This window comes from Panulirus ornatus, chromosome 6 (assembly GCF_036320965.1).
Source record: "Panulirus ornatus isolate Po-2019 chromosome 6, ASM3632096v1, whole genome shotgun sequence".
Lineage (NCBI taxonomy): Eukaryota > Metazoa > Arthropoda > Malacostraca > Decapoda > Palinuridae > Panulirus > Panulirus ornatus.
Window position 1 is genome coordinate 51,096,431 of NC_092229.1, and position 8,919 is coordinate 51,105,349.

General features: G+C 42.4%; 1 non-coding gene across 1 annotated transcript; it reads right to left on the minus strand.

Moving 5' to 3' along the window:
- Positions 1–3,851: 3,851 nt before the first annotated feature.
- Positions 3,852–3,935, minus strand: TRNAL-CAG (transfer RNA leucine (anticodon CAG)). Its single transcript has one exon. It is a non-coding gene; the product is annotated as a tRNA-Leu (tRNA).
- Positions 3,936–8,919: the final 4,984 nt, after the last annotated feature.

The window sequence follows — 8,919 nt, forward strand, 5'->3', positions numbered from 1 at the left end:
GTTTTTGCTTTCCTCTTTGGCAAAACAGAGAAGATAAATGATTCAGGCGTGTGGAAAGTACGTCTAAACTAACATACAACATCGTGGCGATGATAGCGGAGAAATAAGTCTGAAAAAAAAGAGAAGAAACTTTGTTATCAGCAAGACCGAAATCGAAAGCGTCCACTACACATTTCAGTCACGTATGGTTAACGTGTTAAGTCCCCCCTTTTCCTGTAGGAGACGGGAACGATTCTACAGGTTTTTGGGACGTTGTCAGCACACTTAGCGTCTACGACGACCTTACAATGTTACGTAGAAGATGATCATTCGTCCAAAGAGGAGGGCTGGATGATCCTATGGCTCGCATGGTGGTAATATTCTGTTGTTACTGTTGCTGTTGTTGTTTGCACTACTGTTGTTACTGTTGCTGTTGTTGTTGTTGGTACTACTGTTGTTACTGTTGCTGTTGTTGTTGGTACTACTGTTGTTACTGTTGCTGTTGTTGTTTGCACTACTGTTGTTACTGTTGCTGTTGTTGTTTGCACTACTGTTGTTACTGTTGCTGTTGTTGTTGTTGGTACTACTGTTGTTACTGTTGCTGTTGTTGTTTGCACTACTGTTGTTACTGTTGCTGTTGTTGTTGTTGGTACTACTGTTGTTACTGTTGCTGTTGTTGTTGTTGGTACTACTGTTGTTACTGTTGCTGTTGTTGTTGTTGGTACTACTGTTGTTACTGTTGCTGTTGTTGTTGTTGGTACTACTGTTGTTACTGTTGCTGTTGTTGTTTGCACTACTGTTGTTACTGTTGCTGTTGTTGTTTGCACTACTGTTGTTACTGTTGCTGTTGTTGTTGTTGGTACTACTGTTGTTACTGTTGCTGTTGTTGTTTGCACTACTGTTGTTACTGTTGCTGTTGTTGTTGTTGGTACTACTGTTGTTACTGTTGCTGTTGTTGTTTGCACTACTGTTGTTACTGTTGCTGTTGTTGTTTGCACTACTGTTGTTACTGTTGCTGTTGTTGTTGTTGGTACTACTGTTGTTACTGTTGCTGTTGTTGTTGTTGGTACTACTGTTGTTACTGTTGCTGTTGTTGTTTGCACTACTGTTGTTACTGTTGCTGTTGTTGTTTGCACTACTGTTGTTACTGTTGCTGTTGTTGTTTGCACTACTGTTGTTACTGTTGCTGTTGTTGTTTGCACTACTGTTGTTACTGTTGCTGTTGTTGTTGTTGGTACTACTGTTGTTACTGTTGCTGTTGTTGTTGTTGGTACTACTGTTGTTACTGTTGCTGTTGTTGTTTGCACTACTGTTGTTACTGTTGCTGTTGTTGTTTGCACTACTGTTGTTACTGTTGCTGTTGTTGTTGTTGGTACTACTGTTGTTACTGTTGCTGTTGTTGTTTGCACTACTGTTGTTACTGTTGCTGTTGTTGTTTGCACTACTGTTGTTACTGTTGTGTTGTTGTTTGCACTACTGTTGTTACTGTTGCTGTTGTTGTTTGCACTACTGTTGTTACTGTTGCTGTTGTTGTTTGCACTACTGTTGTTACTGTTGCTGTTGTTGTTGTTGGTACTACTGTTGTTACTGTTGCTGTTGTTGTTTGCACTACTGTTGTTACTGTTGCTGTTGTTGTTGTTGGTACTACTGTTGTTACTGTTGCTGTTGTTGTTTGCACTACTGTTGTTACTGTTGCTGTTGTTGTTTGCACTACTGTTGTTACTGTTGCTGTTGTTGTTGTTGGTACTACTGTTGTTACTGTTGCTGTTGTTGTTTGCACTACTGTTGTTACTGTTGCTGTTGTTGTTTGCACTACTGTTGTTACTGTTGCTGTTGTTGTTGTTGGTACTACTGTTGTTACTGTTGCTGTTGTTGTTGTTGGTACTACTGTTGTTACTGTTGCTGTTGTTGTTGTTGGTACTACTGTTGTTACTGTTGCTGTTGTTGTTGGTACTACTGTTGTTACTGTTGCTGTTGTTGTTGTTGGTACTACTGTTGTTACTGTTGCTGTTGTTGTTGTTGGTACTACTGTTGTTACTGTTGCTGTTGTTGTTTGCACTACTGTTGTTACTGTTGCTGTTGTTGTTGCTGGTACTACTGTTGTTACTGTTGCTGTTGTTGTTTGCACTACTGTTGTTACTGTTGCTGTTGTTGTTGGCACTACTGTTGTTACTGTTGCTGTTGTTGTTTGCACTACTGTTGTTACTGTTGCTGTTGTTGTTTGCACTACTGTTGTTACTGTTGCTGTTGTTGTTTGCACTACTGTTGTTACTGTTGCTGTTGTTGTTTGCACTACTGTTGTTACTGTTGCTGTTGTTGTTTGCACTACTGTTGTTACTGTTGCTGTTGTTGTTGGCACTACTGTTGTTACTGTTGCTGTTGTTGTTTGCACTACTGTTGTTACTGTTGCTGTTGTTGTTTGCACTACTGTTGTTACTGTTGCTGTTGTTGTTGTTGGTACTACTGTTGTTACTGTTGCTGTTGTTGTTTGCACTACTGTTGTTACTGTTGCTGTTGTTGTTGTTGGCACTACTGTTGTTACTGTTGCTGTTGTTGTTTGCACTACTGTTGTTACTGTTGCTGTTGTTGTTGTTGGTACTACTGTTGCTGCTGCTGAAGTTGTTGTTGGTACTACTGTTGTTACTGTTGCTGCTGTTGATGGTACTACTGTTGCTGCTGTTGCTGCTACTACTGTTGCTGCTGTTGCCAGCACTGTGCTACGCTTTGTCACTCAGCTGTGTTGGGGGGACGTGCGATGCTCTGATACTAAATAATGCTTTATCCTCTCCTGTTTGTAGGCTTAAATGCCATTTCCCGTTGTCCTATATTCTGTTGATTGTTTTCTCATACTACTTTGTCCTGTTTGTAGTTAAACGAGGCCTTTTTTCTCTGTGATAAAAGCTCCAATTAAAAGTTCTCCTCGAGGCCAGGGAGAAAGAAGAGAGGCCAGGGAGTAGGAGGGAAGAGGTAGGATCTCCATATCTTCTGGCCTCCTTCACAGGGTAAGGAAAAAAAAGGTCTTCATCCACAGAGGATAAATATCATATTAAGCCTGAGGATAGGACGAGGTTGGTGGAGAAGCTCTTCATCCACCTTCTCTATCCTTCCCCTTTTTTGAGGTGAAAAGAAAGCCTATCACAACGTAAGAACAAAGTGTAGGATTTACATCCTCTGTCCTTTCTACCCGTCTTCTTTATGTGGTGGAATAGAAAAAGGGATGAGGGAATGTGAAGACATAACGTATATCGTCCACACCTTGCGCTTGAGTTCTTCTTCTTGCGTTACTCGTATCCTGTGTTGCAGGCGACGTATATATACACACTGTATGGAGTATATTGTGTTGCTCTGTTGCAATCCTGAGGTAAACACGGCACATGTGATACCAATACATTCTCTAGCCTTGGGCCAAGGCCTTCATTCATACATCTCCCGTTCCTCTCTCTCCTCCTTAGATGTCTCTGATCTTCCTTGCGACCCTGTAAAAGGGTGCTGATCCTACTCAACACAACCGATAAGGTTTTTTTATTTTTTTAGAGCCATAAGCCTATCTGTGTGTTGATAGTATTGCCACCATTTATCGATTTCAGGCTCGATTTCTGTAAGAAATGAGAATACTGAGATGTATTTAGCATTGTCTATCAATACAGTTGATAAGAGCTGATTACCTTTGTGTTTTATTCCATTTTACGTGGGATATGAGTCTTCCAAATGAATAGGGTCAATAACACCTCTCTGTCTATATCGGGTCGGAGTTAACAACCTTACGAAGGCATTTGGAAACGATGCTCTCCATCAACACCCTTCCTGGCCGGAGTTAAGGGTATCGAAGCCGCTTCTGATGGGTTCGAGGGAGGAGGACGAAAACTCTCCCATGTCAGGAGTGGGATTCGAACCCACGCCCGGAAGACCGGACTGCGACCTGAACGCAGCGCCTTAGACCGCTCGGCCATCCTGACCCGCTTATATTGTATCATCTATATGCATATTGTCTCCCTTCAGACTCTCATATCTGAAGGGACGAGAGAGAAGTGATTGACCTTCTGAGAAGACTTTCCCCAACGAGGCTGCAGAACGAACGGTTGTACGCCTATCAGGGTAGTTTGTGGGTATGTCTGTAAGAATGACCATGAAGCCAAGCATAAGTTATGATGATGTGAGCCTGACTGATGTATCTGGTGGGTTGGAAACCCACCAGATAGATCCAGGTAGACGGGAGTGGACGACGATGTGCATGTGTTACGTCTGGGGCGAATGGGGGGGCGCTCTCTCTCTCTCTCTCTCTCTCTCTCTCTCTCTCTCTGGGTATGGCCCAACTTCTCTCTCTCTCTCTCTCTCTCTCTCTCTCTCTCTCTCTCTCTCTCTCTCTCTCTCTCTGGGCACGGTCCAACTTCACCCGCTCAGTAGATATCCTCGCAAACTTTGGACTCGCCTTCCTCCCTGGATGTCCCCCCCCCCTCCCCCCCTCATGGAATAAATCCCACAGGGGAAAAAGTATTATAAACTTTCCAAATAAAGCCGCCCAGGAAGGATACTAAACCCCTACCCAACCCCATACCCCCGATCCCCTGAGCAATAGGGTTAGAAAGGACAGCAACACCCTCGACAGTAGGTTGAATTACTGGATACTTTCCCCATCCCTCTCTCTCTCTCTCTCTCTCTCTCTCTCTCTCTCTCTCTCTCTCTCTCTCTCTCTCTCTCTCTCCTTTCCCTCCTTCCCCACCCCCTCCTCCTCCTCTCCCTCTCTCTGCAACACCGGTTTAAACACCACAAAAGACAAATGAGTGCAGAGATTAGGCATCTTCCGACTCTTTTGATGCTGTTTTATTTATTTTTCTCGTCCTTCTTTCATTTATACTTTCATTACTCTCCTCCTCCTCCTCCTCCTCCTCCACCTCTCCCACACACTGATCAGCACATCTCTCTTATCCCACCCGTGCAGATAAGAAGGCAGCGTTCTTCCTCCTCCTCCGTCCACGATGATTTAGACTTCAGTATTACGTATCCATGACACAGTGTTACGTATCTATGACACAGTGTTACGTATCTATGACACAGTGTTACGTATCTATGACACAGTATTACGTATCTATGACACAGTGTTACGTATCTATGACACAGCGTTACGTATTTATGACACAGTGTTACGTACTCATGACACAGTGTTACGTTTTTGTGACACAGTGTTACGTATTTGTGACACAGTGTTACGTATTTATGACACAGTGTTACGTATTTGTGACACAGAACTACGTATTTCATATTCAGGATCGTCAATCTATTTTCTTTGCTCTTCGAGACCTCACAATCCATTTGCCTACCGTAACCACCCAACATCTCTCTCTCTCTCTCTCTCTCTCTCTCTCTCTCTCTCTCTCTCTCTCTCTCTCTCTCTCTCTCTCTCTCTAACCTCCATATCATCCCTTACTGCCGATGGCGCCAACTCACTCTCAACCACTTCTGTCACCTTCTATATCTGTCATTTTCCTCTCCATTATCACGACGGCTAAACAGACGGGAGAGTCCAATACCCGCCAGGCGAGATTTACACACCCGTGTTATGAGGAGCTCGCTATTAGGCTGGAGCGCTTCGATTCTCTTAATGCCTGGAACGTAGTCCGATCAGGCTCACCGCCCGTAAGGCCTTGGGGCAGGGATGGGTCTCGTCCGAGAGAGAGAGAGAGAGAGAGAGAGAGAGAGAGAGAGAGAGAGAGAGAGAGAGAGAGAGAGAGAGAGAGAGAGGGGGGGGATATAAGGGCGACGGAGTTTTATGAAGACCAGGGAATTTGGTGCCAGATCCTGTGTGAATCTTACCATTTTCTTTTTTTTTATTTTTTGCATAATCATGAGAAGTTATCTTTATCTCATCTTTCGTTACTTGGCTGATGCACGTCGTGAAACGAATGGACAGTGGCTATCTATATATATATACATTATATATATATATATATATATATATATATATATATATATATATATATATATATATATATATATATATATATTATATATATATATTGGAATGGATCACAATTTTGCGCGTGAACAAGATATTCCTATGAGTCCACGGGGAAAATGAAACACGAAAAGTTCCCAAGTGCACTTTCGTGTAATAATCACATCATCAGGGGAGACACAAGAGAGAAATATAACAGTCAGTTGATATACATCGAAGAGACGAAGCTAGGACGCCATTTGGTAAACATGTGATTGTTTGGACAATCACATGTTTATATATATATTAAACAACCTTGATTAGAGCATTCAGGAGCTTGTACCGTCTAGGGTAACATAAAAAAAGAAGAAAATGATATACGCAAAAAAAATAAAATGAAATCAGGACAAGAACTCTACAAATTTACATAGGCGTCAGTTCGGTCTCGAATGACGGACTGAACCAGGCAGCATAGACAACAATGCCAGAGCTCGGTCAGTGAGAGAAAGAGACAATCCAAACAATGGAATCAATCTCCAATAATTTGAAACGATCGTGTACCACCGGCAGTAGTTAGGGACAGCCAATGTCCACAATTCGCCACCTCCCTCCCTCTCTCCCTCCCTTAAAAAAAGGAAGAAAAAAGTGTCACATTCCGATTCTTATTCTGAATACATAAAAAAGGATAATAAGATTCCTGCAGGAGCTGATGAATCACACACCCCCTTGATGTTCCTGGGAGAGAGAGAGAGAAAAAAAAAAAATTGATGGTATTCATCCACAGGAGGACAAGATAATGACAACCCCGTGGAATAGCGCACGATACAAGACCATTAGGAAGGGAAAACCCAAGTTAGGACAATAGAATTGAGACTTATATATATATATATATATATATATATATATATATATATATATATAACTTGGAAAGCCACTGAACGAGGTAGAAGAGAACATGGTGAGAATGAGGAGGTAGAGTGAACGAACGAGGCGATGCATTTTGGCAATATTCCCCCCCCATCTCTCTCGCTCCTCTACCCCCCCCCGGCCAACGCCGCCCTAGAACAAAAGCGTTCGCCTCCTCTACCCGATACAATAATGCCATTCAACTGATATTGCCACCATCGGGCCGAAATTGAGGAGCGTAGTTGTAAAAAAAAAAGAGGGTTCCGCCCGGCTTCATCACATCCCTGGACATGACAATAACTGTAGGGGGTGGGTGTGTGTGGGGTGGGTATGTGTGTGTGTGTGGGGTGGGTGTGTGTGTGTGTGTGGGGTGGGTGTGTGTGTGTGTGGGGTGGGTGTGTGTGTGTGTGTGGGGTGTGTGTGTGTGTGTGTGTGGGGAGGACTTTATTCACCATAGGGAAATGAATGCAAAGGAGGATTAACTATACCAGTCTACCGCCGCTGGAGGAGGTGATGGGTGGAGATATTCAACGGAGGTAATTCCATTTTCCCTGGTCTACTCCTTTCCTTATCCTTGAAACGCGTCTACCAGAGGTGCGGCAGAGAACCGAAATATTCATTGCATTCTCTTACGTCTGACGGAATTTCTTTGCTTTGCGCCTCGAAATCTCTGCGAAGTGGCTTTTAGGGAGAAGCTATAAGCATCGCCTTGTCAACAGGGGACCAGTCTATATAGCCACGTAGCCAAATTAAAGGAGAAAAATAGTTTTTAAAGACATCTTACCCTGCCATGTTTACAAATATCACATATTACTATAATATACTATTACAAACGTATCTATAATTGGTATGGAGACCATCCAAAACAGGATAACTAAGTACCCGGCTGATAAATGATAATGAAACAACGTTATTTCCCAGAATTAGATCACGGAGATGGTACATGAACTTATCGCTATCGCTGATATCAACACACACACACACCATAGTGATTTCTCACTGCCTCAAGCATTCTGCTCCCTCGCGTTCTGCGTTGGGTCTTCGGGGTTCCCGGAGCTGCGGTGGAGGGATGCACTCCCTCACTACATCTCCAACAACCCTTACTTAGTCATGGAGAAGGAGGCATCATTGCCTGACCCACTTGTTCATTCAGCGCAGTTCACCTCGATAAATGAACCGATCATTACCCTCCCACTAAGGACGCAGTGAGGAGCGTCGCTCTCAAATTACACCGATCAGAAATAGAATATTTTTTCTTTTCTTTAATTGGATATTCAGCGTAAGCTGGAGGATATCTAGATAGCTCAGTGCTCACAAATTGTCAATATGAAATGATCTGGTCTATAGTCAACGCCATATTCGTCTTATGCTAATGTAATGAACCTACGGCATAAATACCCTCATTAAAGGTAAATTAAGAATGATAATCTTAGAGTGATTAGTATAATGAGTGATATCATACGTAGCTTGCTGGAGACTATGGATGCTTCATTCAACTCTGGTGTTCGAACAGGCTTGGTCGACTGGTCCAAATGACTCACTGAACGAAGCACCGTGAATGAAGCCTGTGATTCGATCTCTTCAGTACTCTAAGGGTCAGTCACCTATTCGTAACGCTACCTGGCTTACAGGGGATACAGTGAATACGCTGAAAAGAAAAAAAAAAGGTATATATATATATATATATATATATATATATATATATATATATATATATATATATATATATATATATATGGGCGATCATAGCCTAGCAGTAGCGTATCCGCCACTAGGCAAGGGCCCTGGGTTCGATCCTGGCTGTTGGAGGTTTGTATATATATATATATATATATATATATATATATATATATATATATATATATATATATATATATATATATATATATATATACATTCGCTCCTCATCACAATATGAAGTGTTTGCGATCTTGTTTATGAAAATTTTGCCCAATAATTACATCCGTCGGTGCCACGAAAAGGGAATACATAATTACCTCCGACGACGGTGGCAATTATGAATGTTTAATTAGCTTCATAATGTCATAAACGACTCCGACCTGAGGAGGAACTCTCGCCTCTGGTGACGACGAGTCTGCCCG